Raw genomic sequence first — 14,094 nt, 5'->3', positions numbered from 1 at the left:
CCTCTCCTCTTCTCTTCTCTCCTCTCCTTGCCTCTCCTTGCCTCCCCTTTCCTCCCCTCCCCTTTTCTCTCCTCCCCTCCCCTCCCCACCCCCTTCTCTTCCCATTCCCTTCCCTTCCTTTTCCCTCCCCTCCCTACCCTTCCATCCCCTCCCTTCCCCTCCCCCTTCCCTTTCCTTCCCTTTCCCTCTCATCCTGTCCTCTCCCTCCCCTTCCTTTCCCTTCCCTTTCCTTCTCTTTTCTTTATTTTTCTTCTCAAAACAGTTAATTCACTTTGCTTCAACCTTTGCTCATTAGCAGAATCACTGTTGTGGAAATCTGGATGCAGACAAGTATCCCTGTGCGTCCAGCCCACCTTCCTCATGGTCTGTCCACCTCCCAGCCCCTCATACTGACTCTGCACATGTTCACATACCATAGCCCAGGGTTATGTATATGATTATCATCTTGAATGTCCCTCTCTGTGGTTCCATGGGAACAGGGCAGGTTGGACCCTGGAGTGGAGGTAGTCTGAGTCCCTCCTTAGTCTCTTCCTGACTATAGAGGGGGAACTAAATACAAAGTTTTCTTTTTTCTTTTTTCTTTTTTCACTAGTGAATATCTCCCCTGTTGACAGTCTAATTTATTTTCAGGTAAAAAGTTAGAGGCTGGAGTTTCCTTTGGGATTTGGAAATGAGTTGTGACCCAAGCCAGGTGGAGAACGCATCTTCAGAATAGCACAGGGCCAGGGATGCCTGGTCTCCAGATCCAGGCTGGGGACCTCAGGCCACTGGTCACTTTTTGGGGGCATGAGCTATATTATTTTTCTCCTGCAATCATTTCTACTGCACACATTCCTGCTAACCCTATTTGCATGGCGGGTACAAATTTCCTGGACCGTTTTGTAGGAATCTACATTTAGATAGAATATTTTATCAAGTCGAAAGCCCTGACATTTTCTGTGCTTCCTTTCTCTCCCCTTTCGGGTAGGTAGAGAGTGACTTTGTAGTGTCTCTGTTCTGAAGGTCACAGCACCAGTCCCAGCCTAGCCTATGATAAAATTTTAAAGCACATGACTCTTCATGTTGTTACAAAATAAAAACGAGCTGTTAAGACCCTTGAGATCGCCCAGTCTGTGGCCACAGTGAGCATCACCTGTTTTAATTGTCCTCCTCTTTGAAGGGCGAGCATCTCTCTGCCTTATGCTGGCAGGTCAGTGATAAAGTTGTGAGTGAGTGACTTAAGCATGTATGTATGCAGGTATGTGATTACACATGCCCTTGAACTCTTAGTATGGCCTCCACCCTCCAAGAGCTGGAATCACAGGACGGATGTGACACCCAGATGGTCCTTCACGTTCTAGATCCCCTCTATTCCATGTCTGGGTCCACTCTGTCATTTTGACTAATAATCTGAGCTCTTCATTTTTTAAAGTAATATGTTTATTTCTTGTTTGAATATTTCCTAAGTATATCTAAAGTATTCTGATCCTCCCTGATGACTCTCCAAGCCCCTCTGGGCTTCCTCATCCCTTCCAGCTTCATGTTCCCCTTAAAAATTATTGTTTGATCTTCTGAGACTGGGTTACCTCACTTAGTATGATGTTCTCCAGCTCCATCCATTTGTCTGAGAATTTCATGAATTCATTGTTTCTAATGGCTAAATAGTACTCCATTGTGTAGATATACCACATTTTTTTTGTATCCATTCCTCCGCCGAGGGATATCTGGGTTCTTTCCAGTTTCTGTCTATTATAAATAGGGCTGCTATGAACATAGTGGAGCATGTATCCTTATTACATGCTGGGGAATCCTCTGGTTATATGCCCAGGAGTGGTATAGCAGGATCTTCTGGAAGTGACGTGCCCAGTTTTCTGAGGAACCGCCAGACTGATTTCCAGAGTGGTTGTACCAATTTGCAACCCTACCAGCAGTGGAGGATTGTTCCTCTTTCTCCACATCCTCGCTAACACCTTCTGTCTCCTGAGTTTTTAATCTTAGCCATTCTGACTGGTGTGACCCAGTCTCAGAAGATCAATCATGGCATGCACTCACTGATAAGCAGATATTAGCTTAGAAACTTGGAATACCCAAGACATAATCCACATATCAAATGATGTCCAAGAAGAACGTAGGAGTGGCCCCTGGTTCTGGAAAGGCTCAGTGCAGCAGTATAGGACAATATCAGATCAGGGAAGTGGGGAGGGGTGGATGGGGGAACAGGGGGAGGGAAGAGGGCTTATGGGACTTTCGGGGAGTGGGGAGTCAGGAAAGGGGAAATCATTTGAAATGTAAATAAAAAATATATTGAATAAAAAAATAAAAATAAATTATTGTTTATGACCTCCAAGTGTGTGATTGATATTTATTTGTCTACAGGTATGGGCCCTCACTCTGGGGCCTAGGGGATCTACGTGTGCTACATTCCGAAGAAAGAGCTGTCTTCTTGCTTCTAGCAGATGTCAACTGCCTACAGATCTTTAGCGAGGGGCGGGTCCTCAGGATCTCCAGCCACTTCCTTACTGGAATCTTGATTAGCTTGGCCTTGTGCAGGTTTTATGTGGTGACCACATCTACTGTGCTTTGATGTGTGCGTCAGCCATGTCGTATCTGAAGGACAGCACTTCACAGTTCTCTTTCCAATCCTACAGATTTTAAAATCTCTCTACTCCCTTTTCCAAGTTGTTCCCTAAACTTGTTGTATGGGGGATGGTTGGTATAGATGACCCATTAATCAGTGAGCACCCTGCTAACTTATTCTCTGCACTTTCACCCACACAGGCCTCTGCATCAACCACTACCCAGGCCTCCAACTAAGGCTGAGAGCAGAACAACTCTCTGTGTAAGCATAAAGATTTAGAACTTGGTTTGACATCATGACTACCGAGCAAAGCAACACAAAAAGGTTTCATCCTAGGGCTTATGATTTCTCCACTCGTGGGCCTTTGACCAGGTTTACAATGTGAGTGTGAAACTTCCTGTGGAGTGAGTCCAGATCAAATCAGAAGGCAACTGCTCACCCCAAGAGCCCTCATATCACTATCGTACTGGTGGGTACAACCCATCTCTGTTGATTCCAGGCTGAGTAAGAGCCCTGAAGGATTTTCTTTCCCAGCAGCCTGCAAAGCGTCCTCTAGCAATGTGACGGTTAGCTGGAAGAAGGAGAGTCCTGGGCAGTTTGAGGCTAAGGATAATTTTTTTTTTTATCTCTTAACCAAACTATGAAGAAAGTTCAGCTGTACGGTCTTATCTCTAGTCACGGTGGGCAGCAGAAGTGGTGGCCTTTATCATTCTGGGCATCTCTACAACCTCCAGCTGATAGTTTGTGCCCAACACTGAGATTTCCATTTAAAAACCCATGTCCTCCAGAAACAGTATTGCTGGCCAATGTACTGTTCCTCTGAGCCAACTCATTTTTTTGTATCATACTTTTAAAATTAGCATCAAAACTAGAGGATTTGTACAAACCTTTCTACATACTAAGTCTGGGTTCTTTGATTGTTTTATATGTAGAAATCCTTTAAAAAATAAACTTCTGATAGCTTTGAATCACAGTTCAAGACTTAGTGAATTAATAAATTAAGGCTTAAATTAAAATGTTTATCTATAAACATTAAAGTGTCAGATGGACATTTTTTGTAGATTTATTTATTTCATTGTCTGTCCATGAACATTGGCCTGCATGCATGTGTGCCTACCATGTGCATTCCTGGTGCCCGTGAAAGTTGGCAAAGCATGTCAGATCCTCTGGAAATGGAGCTAGAGGGACGTATGATCCATCTTATATGTGCCTGGAACCGAACCCAGGACCACTGTGTTCCAACCAACGGTTGCTCTTAACCCCTGAGCTACCTCTGAGCCTCCACATATGTGTGGATGTGCATACATATGTGAGCTTTAGAGGACAACCTCAGCTTTCATTCCCCAGATGCTGCCCATCTTTTAAAAATAAATTGATTGATTGATTGAGACAGGGTTTCTCATTGATTTAGAACTCACCAAGTAAGTCATGCTGGCCAGCAAGCCCCAGGAATTCTCCTGCTCCTACTTTCTCAGTGCTAAAATTACAAATACACACCCCAGTATACCCGGACTGTTTGAAACACAGATTCTGGATGCCCAGACCCCGGTGCTCATGCTTACAATGCAAGCCTTTTTCTGCTGGGTTATCATGGGTTTCCCCTGTTATTTTATTATTTTATTAATTTTTTGTGGCGCCATTTATTGATGGACTTAGAGCTGTGATGGACCCCAGCAAGCAGATTGTGAGGGTGCTAGGCTATCAGGGATGAGACGCCTCCAAGGCGGCGGCTGCTTGGGGCCCTTTGTTTCATGTCACAAACTGATGGGTAGACCTGGAGGATCCCCCACAGATCCCTGAAAGTTTTCACCATGCTCTGCCCACCCCTTTCCCTGAAGCCTGTCCCAGGCTCCTCAGCCTCAACAACAAACCCGTGTGGATCAGGAATTCAATTGTTTCAAGGTCATAACACACAAACTGCACAATAGCCTGGGACTTCTTACTGTTTTCAATGTTGAAGACTTGATGGTACTGCTCGTTATTTCAGTGGAGTTATCCCCATGTACAGTGGTCTCTTCAGGACCATGGGGACACTGCCTCAGCCTCCTTTCAACGCCACTCTGTCCATCAGCCGGAAATATTGTCACGTCTCTGAAGTCTCACTACAGCTGCCGCATTGTATTTTCAGGTACCACCGGAAGTCCTCATCCACTGCCTGAAGACTGGTGACTTTCTCCAGTGTGGCTGTGAGCTTCTGCAACATTTCCCCACATAGCTTTATAAAGCTGCTATGTCCCCTGCTTTGCTCCCTGCCACCCCACTGTTATTAAAAAGAAAATTTAGTGGCTCCAGATTCTAAAGTCATGGGTAATACATTTTCTGACAGGGAGGACATAACTTGTTTTGACTTTTAGTTTTGTTGAAGTTGATGTCTTCCTCTGGTTCCTAGCTAAGGGATGGTCCTGACTCCCCCCTTCTACTAATTCCTAGGAAAGGACATGTGTTAGGACACCTTCAAGAGGCCAATGTAAGGCTCCAGAGCTATGGGGCTTAATGCAGGACAGGAAATGGCTGTGAAGATTTAGAAGGATTAAATCTAAGCCAGATTTCTGTTAGTTCTTATAACAATCAAAGAGAAAGGAAAACTAGCCCATCTGGAAGGCCTGGGACACAGGTGTTATCCTGGAAATAAGATCTGTGGGTCAGATTAAGATCTGGGAAGAAATGAAGTCAGAAGAGATTCCTGGAGGTCAGGCATGAGGCGAGACCTGCCGGACTCCCTGGCATGAAACAGAGGCAGGTGGCTTGCTGGTGTCAGCCTTGAGATGTCATGGTGGCTTCTCGTTACCGACTCATTCAGCAGCTATGGAAATCAAGTCAGTTTTCAGAAGAACTGAAATGCATCCTGGGGAGGAAAGCAGTCGAAGGCCCTGTTGTCTTTCTTCCTTCATGTATTGCTGTGGAGTTTTGGATGGAGTGGGTGGTGCTTTCATTCCTCAAGGGCTGGAGGTAGAAACCAATATTTTAGAAAGAAATCTGGGCTTCGCTGTTGTCCCCGGGTCCTCGGCTTCTAGGAAGACTTGGTCTTTTTCTGTAGAAGCCTATCTGGTCCTGGACACCAAAACCTGAAGTTGCAAGTATAGCTGTAGAGGTTGAGCACCTGAGTGTGGATCTGGCCTGGAAAGTTGAGCTAGACAGTCAGTCCCAGGACTGTGGAAGAGCTCTCCCCCTACACAACAGCGTGGCCCTGTGATTTCCAAGCCACTTGCTGCTCAGTACCAGTGTGACAGCAAATGGGGTTTTTGGATGATTCCGAAGCTGCCGTGTCCTTAAGAGGGCAACGCTGGTGAGCCTGCTACACTGAGCAGCTAGAATATTCCATGTGGTTTGGGAAAACAACGTCAAAAACAAAACAAAACAAACAACAATGATAAATAATAATGATAATAATTAATAATACACAGACATTCAAGTATAACTATCAATGTCAGTTTTGTGGTCCATGAGGAAAACTCAGAGATTTGTCTGGAACTACAATGGGATTTTTCAAGTGAGATCAAAAACCTGGGCTTTGTGCCACTCACTACTAATGACCAAACTCAAATGGACCTCAGAAGTCATACATTGACAATCCTAATTGTCCTCTCATACATACATGTTCATATAGCTTTATGTACATATGTGTGTGTATGTACAGAAGTGTGTGTGTGTGTGTGTGTGTGTGTGTAGACCAGAGGTCAACAGTAACACCTTCTTTGATGGCTGTCCATTCTATTTTCTTTTTTTCTTAATTAGATATATTTTTTTATTTACATTTCAAATGATTTCACCTTTTCTGGCTCCCCACTCCCGAAAGTCCCATAAGCCCTCTTCCCTCCCCATATTCCCCCATACACCCCTTCCCACTTCCCTGTTCAGGTATTCCCATATACTGCTGCACCGAGTCTTTCCAGAACTAGGGGCCACTCCTCCGTTCTTCTTGGACATCATTTAATATGTGAATTATGTCTTGGGTATTCCAAGTTTCTAGGCTAATATCCACTCATCAGTGAGTGCATACCATGATTGATCTTTTGAGATTGGGTTGCCTCACTTAGTATGATGTTCTCCAGCTCCATCCATTTGTCTAAGAATTTCATGAATTCGTTGTTTCTAATGGCTGAATAGTACTCCATTGTGTAAATATACCACATTTTTTGTATCCATTCCTCCATTGAGGGATATGGGTTCTTTTCAGCTTCTGGCTATTACAAATAGGGCTTCTATGAACATAGTGGAGCATGTGCCCTTACTGCATACCAGGGAATCCTCTGGGTATATGCCCAGGAGTGTTATAGCAGGGTCCTCCAGAAGTGTCATGCCAAGATTTCTGAGGAACCGCCAGACTGATTTCCAAAGTGGTTGTACCATCTTGCAATCCCACCAGCAGTGGAGGAGTGTTCCTCTTTCTCCACATCCTCGCCAACACCTGTCTCCTGAGTTTTTAACCTTAGCCATTCTGACTGGAGTGAGGTGAAATCTCAGGGTTGTTTTGATTTGCATTTCCCTAATGATTAATGATGTTGAACATTTCTTAAGGTGCTTCTCAGCCATCTGAAGTTCTTCATGTGAAGATTCTTTGTTTAGCTCTGTACCCTACTTTTTAATAGGGTTATTTGGTTATTTGGTTCTCTGGGGTCAACCTTCTTGAGTTCTTTGTATATATTAGATATTAGCCCTCTGTTGGATTTAGGATTAGTGAAGATCCTTTCCCAATCTGTTGGCTGCCATTTTGTGCTTTCCAAGTGGATCAAGGTCCTCCACATAAAACCTGACACACTGAAACTAATAGAAAAGAAACTGGGGGAGACCCTTGAGGACATCGGCAGAGGGAAAACGTTCCTGAACAGAACACCAATAGCTTACACTCTAAGATCAAGAATTGACACATGGGACCTCATAAAATTACAAAGTTTCTGTAAGGCAAAGGACACATTCTATTTTCTAACACAGGGTCCCTCGCTGAACCTAGAGTTCATTGATACTTCTGTAATGGCTGACCAATAAGCCCCAGAGATATTTATGTCTGAGTTCCCTTTGACCCACACCCTGGGGCCTAACTTTACTGGTGAGCTCCACCACCCACGGCCTTTTCATGGGTCTTATCATAGACCCTCACACTCACATCACAGCCTAAAGGCTTGCGTATCTAGTGTGCTCTGCTTTATTTTATGTGCCTGAGTATTGTGTCTACATGTACATACATGTGCTGTGCAGAGGTCAGAGGATGTCAGATGCCCTGGAACTGGAGTAATGGATGGTCATATGCTGCCATGAGTATTGGGAGTGGGACTTTGGTCCTCTGTCAGAGAACAAGGACTTTTGCCTACTGAGCCCTCTTTCCAGCCCTGTTTCTGTTATACCCTTAGGCTTCATGTTCAGGCTGCCTGACCTGGGTCTGCACTTTGGTAGCCATTGCTGTTCCCATTAAGACCTCAGTGCTGATTTGAGTAAGGCCCTACACTAATTGCTAGGGAGCACTGGCCACTGCCAGGGAATTCAAGGAGGAACCCATCACTTTAGGGATGCCATGACTATGGAAAATTCAGAATTGTCCAGGGAGCTTCGGAAGCCATGACTATGGAAAATTCAGAATTGTCTGACAGTATCCAGCACTTGTCACCTTGCTGCAGGACTTCACCCTGCCGTCTGCTTGGCTGGACAGTCTCTGGATCTGCAGCCCAGTCTGGCCTTGAACGTAGCATCTTCCTGCTTCTGCCTTCTGAGTGCTGGGATTACAGATGTGTCCCTTAGTGCTAGAATATCCTTGCTCTGATGTGTGCGGAACTAAAGCAAGAAGCAGAGGCAACTGGATGCCTGCCTGCATGGCAGAAAACCAGAGGGCTTGTTTCCAAATGGATGCCTGAAGTTCTTTCCTGCTCCCCAGGAAAGTTCTACTTGAGGAAAGAAAAGTAAAGTGTGTGAATGTGAGTGTGTGTGTGTGTGTGAGTATATATGTGTGTGTATGTGTGTGTGGAGTATGTGAGTGTTATGTGTGAGTATGTAGTATATGCATATGTGTGTGAAGTTTGTGAGTGTGTGTATGTGTGTGTAGTGTATGAGTGTATGTATGTGTGTGAGTGTGTTAATGTATGTGTGTGTGTGGAGTATGTAAGTATGTGTATGTGTGTGAGTTTGTGGAGTATGTGTGGAGAATGTGAGTGTGTATGTGTGTGTGTGTATGTATATGAGTGTGTGTCTCTAGTGTGTATGTATCAAAGTGCACTTGGCTGGACAAGAGCTGTGATTTTTCTGCCTCCAAGATCAGACTCTCCACACCATGTCTGCCAAGATCTTTCAGCAGCTGGCACCAAAGGCAAGAAGTAATACTGAGCGGCTTCCTCTTTTCCCCCTTGGTTTCTCAAAAGATTTAGACAATTGAAATCATACCCCTTCCCTTCTCCCCCGCCATAATGCAGTCCATTTGTCTAAATTACAGACTTCAGCAATTATTTCTGCTTTTCCTTGCATACCAGAGGCAAATGATGTGCAGTGTGGCTGACGGTGGCCAGGCAGCCAGAGGGTCAGCTTCCCGTTCACCTACAGGGAGGAACACGTGGGGAAACAACACTGGGCCTCACCCCTGTCAGCCCTCTTCCTACTGCCCCCAAAAACTGCCCCAAACGGGGTGCCCTTTGCTGTCAGGCCCAGGTTTAGTGTTGCAAAGTACTATATAAAATCATTCATTTCTTTCATGAGTTTTCTCTCTCTATTCACCATGTGTATGTCTGGTAAGCCTGTGTATGCCAGAGGAAGGTGTCAGATCCCCCTTGGACTGGAGTTACCAATGGTTGTGTACCACCATGCTGGTGCTAGGAGTTGACCATAAGTCCTCTGAAAGAGCCATCCCACCAGCACCTTAAAATCTACTTTTAATAGTTGTATTTCTAGAGACAAAATGCAAAGAAAGTAGAGATAGAGTCCCTGGTCTCCAGTGGACATTTTTAAACTAACAAATCAACCAACACTGATATCAGTTAGCTCAGCCCACAGCTTCCCCCACATCTCCCCAGTTTTCCCACTAACACCCTCTCTCTGTTCCAGGACTGGATCCAGGACACCCCACCCATTAGTCATCCTGTCTCCTCGGTCTTTTCTGATCTGTGATGGTTTCTGAAGATGTCCTTGCTTCTCCTGACTTAGATGTAGTTTTGTTAAAAAAAAAAAACAAAAAACAAAATCTATCCATTTAGATGGGGATAGTCTGATTTTTCTCTTGATTAAAACCCACAGAAATGAAGTGGTCCACTCAGCTTTGCAGCCAAGAAAACCAGAGCTCCGAGTGACTTCATAGGCTGTCTGCTGTCATCCAAGTCTGCAGAGTGATCTCTAGTCACTGACCTCACAGTTCACCAGACCCTCAAGCTTCCAGAAGAGGACCAGGAACCTTAGTGGACTTGTTTCCTAAGTAACTCAGAGCTCCCTCCCCTCATATGTTGCTTGGAATCCAGGGACAGGACTGCTACACATGAGCAGGCTCTGGGGGAAGCTGATTGTCAGCAACTCACAAATTCAGACTGCAGGGGAGTCTGAGGCACATAGTATTCTGAAGATGGGAATAGCAACTATCATTATTCTGTGGCTGTGTGTGTGTGCATGTGCGCACATCCCCAGAGTCCATCAGTGGACTTTAGTTCAATAGTAAGGGACTGGCTCCAATGAGCGACCACACTCACCATTTATGGTTAATCTATTCTTGTAAGAGGGAAGGGATTTGGCAGTGAACAGGACAGTTTAGGGGGCAGAAAGGCAGGAGCTCTGCAGGAAATGTCCATTAGTTCCTATTGGCCGAGGGGCAGGGCTTCTGAACAGATTTTGGAGAGAGTAAAGGTATCTTGCTGTAAGCCAGACATTAAATGTTCCTAAGGATTCAGAGTCCAACATCAGAACCTTATTAAAACCTCAACATGTCGGATAGGTTTTCAATTTAGCAAAATCAATTTTGTTCTTCTTAATTCAGCTTGAGATGACTGTTAAAAGAAGCCCTCAAAAATTAATAGTCACTTCACCTTTTGAAAGTAGCAGCTGACCCTTGTCTCTTCATGTTAGCTCATTCATTCATCCCCTCATCTTTCCCCAAAGGGAAAAGAGATGGAGAAGAATCTATCACTATATGTGTGTGTGTGCACACATGCACACGCACACAAACTATATATATATATATATATATATATATATATATATATATTTCTTTTATCATCCAGATACAACACAGCTCCTGAGTCACATGTGTTCTGATGGCTGGATATAAATGTGTGTGGTTCTATGAGAGTCACCAAGCCTAGTTGTACATACATACACACATACACATGCACACACATATGCACACACACTCATAAACATACCACATACACTGATACACAGACTCATACAGATCACACACACTTGCACACACAAATATACACACACACATCACAGATATTACACACATGCACACATACACACACATACACTTGACAAACACACACACACCATACATATATAGACTTGTACACACAAACTCACAAACATAACATATACACTGATACACAAAGAGTCATACAGATCACACACACTTGCACAAACATATACACACACTCACACCATACAAATAACACACACACTTACACACATACACTTGCCAAACACACACACACACACAGACACACACACACAAGCACACACTTCATGGCTAGCTATAAAACCTTTCCTAAGACTAACCAAATTGAAGTCTGTTGTTGGACAAAGGTACTGTAACACTTCACAACAACAGAAGCCTCTACCTTTGAGTAGACGTCCAGGACAATCCAAGTCCAGATATTTAGTGACTACTCAGTTGTCACTCTGGATGCTTTGCTGAGGGGTGTCTCATTTAATGGTCTGGGCAGCCAGTGGTTTGAGGGATTAATTGGGATGGAGCCGGGACCAAGCTGCAGTGGAGCAGGACTGCAGCAGAAGAGAGGAGACTCCAGGTAGAATCCTATGAACATGGAGGACTCTCTGAGGTAGCTCTCTTTGAGATTGGGATATTATGTAGGGGAGTTTGTATGTGACCCCAGCACACACTCTACCTTCTACTCTCTGAAGCCTGGCTGGACCACCCATATACAAAAATCTTCCCACATGAAGGTCGCAGTAGACAAAATGAGCTTGCATGAGCATGACATAAGACTTCAAAGCCCAGGGGAGCCATCATCTGGGTACTGGTGGCAAGGGGTGCCGTTAGGCAGAAATGCCCGAGGGTCCTATTCGACACAGATCAGACCAGGGTACACCTGAGTGTGCCGATTCCCACTTGGTCTCTCCCCACCCCCTCTCTTTGTCTCCCCATTTCCTTGCTGTCTTCTCAAGACTGGAAGTTGAGCGAGCACCTTTCTGTTTACAAACGTCCTTCTTGTTTTCATGGCATTTCTCAGTTTAAACAAATCAAATGCACTCAGCGTTCTGCTGTGCTACTCTTCTGGCCACCACTTTCCTTCGTCATTTTCCTGGCCCCAAACCAGGAAACCAAGATGCCATTGATCACCAGAGTTGACTGAAGAATGCAATTCCATCATGATTTCAGCATGAAATCTGAACAACTGTGTCTGTTCTCTGATGTTTTCTGAAGCTGTGTGTGTGTGTGTGTGTGTTTATGTGAAGTGTGTGAGATGTGTACATGTGTGTGAAGTGTGTGAGATGTGTATGTGTGTGTGTATGTGTGTGAGTGTATGTGTGTGAAGTGTGTGAGATGTCTGTGTATGTATATTATGTGTGTGTGTAAATGTGTGTGATGTGTGTGAGTGGAATGTGTGAGTATGTGTATGTGTGTGATGTGTGGAGTATGTGTGTGCATGTGTATGATGTGTGTGTGAGTGGAATGTGTGAGTATGTGTATGTGTGTGAAGTATGTGTGTGTGTGTATGATATGTGTGTGAATGTGTGTGATGTGTGTGTGTATATTGTGATGTGTGTGTGATGTGTGTATGTGTGTGTGGAGTGAGAGAGGGGTATGTGTGTGTCAGTGTTCCATGACTCACATGCAGAAGGCAGAGGATAGCCTGGGCTGTTGGCTCCCTCCTTCTACTTTGTTTGAACTAGGGTTAGCCTAGGCTCAGAGCACACACTGCTCTTGCAGAGGATTCAAATTGGATTGACACTCCAGAGTGACTCAAGCCTGCCCTCTCCTCCTCCTCTTCTTCTTCTTCTTCCTCCTCCTCCACATTTTGTTTCTGGCCTCCCCTGGATAGATGATCCCAGGACAGAAAAATGTCTGGGGAAAGATCCTACTTAGGTTTGTCTAAAGACCTCTAATCCTTCCTTCACCAGAATAAGTTTGAGATGCAGAGAAGTTGCTTCTCTGAGCCTTGCTGGGTGTGATCCAATCAATGTTTAATTTCCCAAACTGCCTTTGTGAGGAGATTTATTTCTTTGTGTTTGTCTTACTAACAATATTTATTCTTAACTTTCCATAAAACAAGCAGTAAGTGATACTTTTAACTTTTTTTTTTGAAAATGAGGATTTTATAAAAGGAACAAAAATGAACTAAAGAAGGGGAGAAAGAGAGAGGGAGGCAGAGAGACAGAGACACACACACATATACATACACACATATACATACACATACATACATACATATATACATAGAGATAGAGAGAGACAGAGAGACAGAGAGACAGAGAGAGACAGAGAGACTGCTTCATGGGTATGTGCTGGATGGCTTACCATCCTTCCACAGAGAAAGTGCGATGCCTTGCCCTGCTGGGTACCACCCAGGCCCTGGGCTATTTTCCAGTCCCCTCAGGCCACTTTGATTCTATGACACTTCCACTCAGACAAGGAATCCTCCTCAATCCGCGCTCAGTGTATGAAGTGATCATTGTCCACCCACAGCCTTCTTTCTCTCTGCTCACTGCTCGGTGCCCATGGAACCCACCCTTGCCTGCTGCTTCATTAAACTAAATGCTGCCTGGAAATGTGTGACCCCAAGGACGCGTCACTTTTGCTACACTCGAGTGCCAGCCTGTTTTATGCTGCTCTGCTTCTCTTGCTGCACTCGCTGTCTCTGTCCCGGGTGTTAATTACTTGGGAGGACAGTCTGTCGCCCAGGCCGAGCAGAGCCATGGCATGTGCTCACTACCAGGCATGTGCTCCTGCCCAGGGCTCCAGGGAACTCCAAAGTCCAAGGCTGAAGAAGATGGCCTCACATCTCAATGCAATCAACACATATCCTATTCTGTGCATTAACTCACATTTTGATTATCTGTAAATTGTAATGAAAACATATGCTACACTGTACAACTTAGAAAATAATGACAGAAAAAATTCTGTGCATGTTCAACACAAGAAGAATTTTTTTAAAGAGTTGTATCCATGTTAAAGTTACAAATAGGAAACCCAGTGCATACAGAACAATTGATTATAAATAAGAAAAAATGGATGGGAAATACCAACAGTTGTTGAGTTAAATGTTTCTCCTGGCTGAGCCTGAACAGTCAGTTTGACAGCCTAGAGTCATGTGAGATTAGATTGAGGAGTTGCATGGATTATATTGTCTTGAAGTGACATTTACATGGAATTGTTCTGTTAGTTGATGGTG

The sequence above is a fragment of the Apodemus sylvaticus genome, chromosome 6, assembly GCF_947179515.1.
Source record: "Apodemus sylvaticus chromosome 6, mApoSyl1.1, whole genome shotgun sequence".
In the NCBI taxonomy this organism is placed as follows: Eukaryota; Metazoa; Chordata; class Mammalia; order Rodentia; family Muridae; genus Apodemus; species Apodemus sylvaticus.
This window is presented reverse-complemented; position numbering follows the sequence as displayed.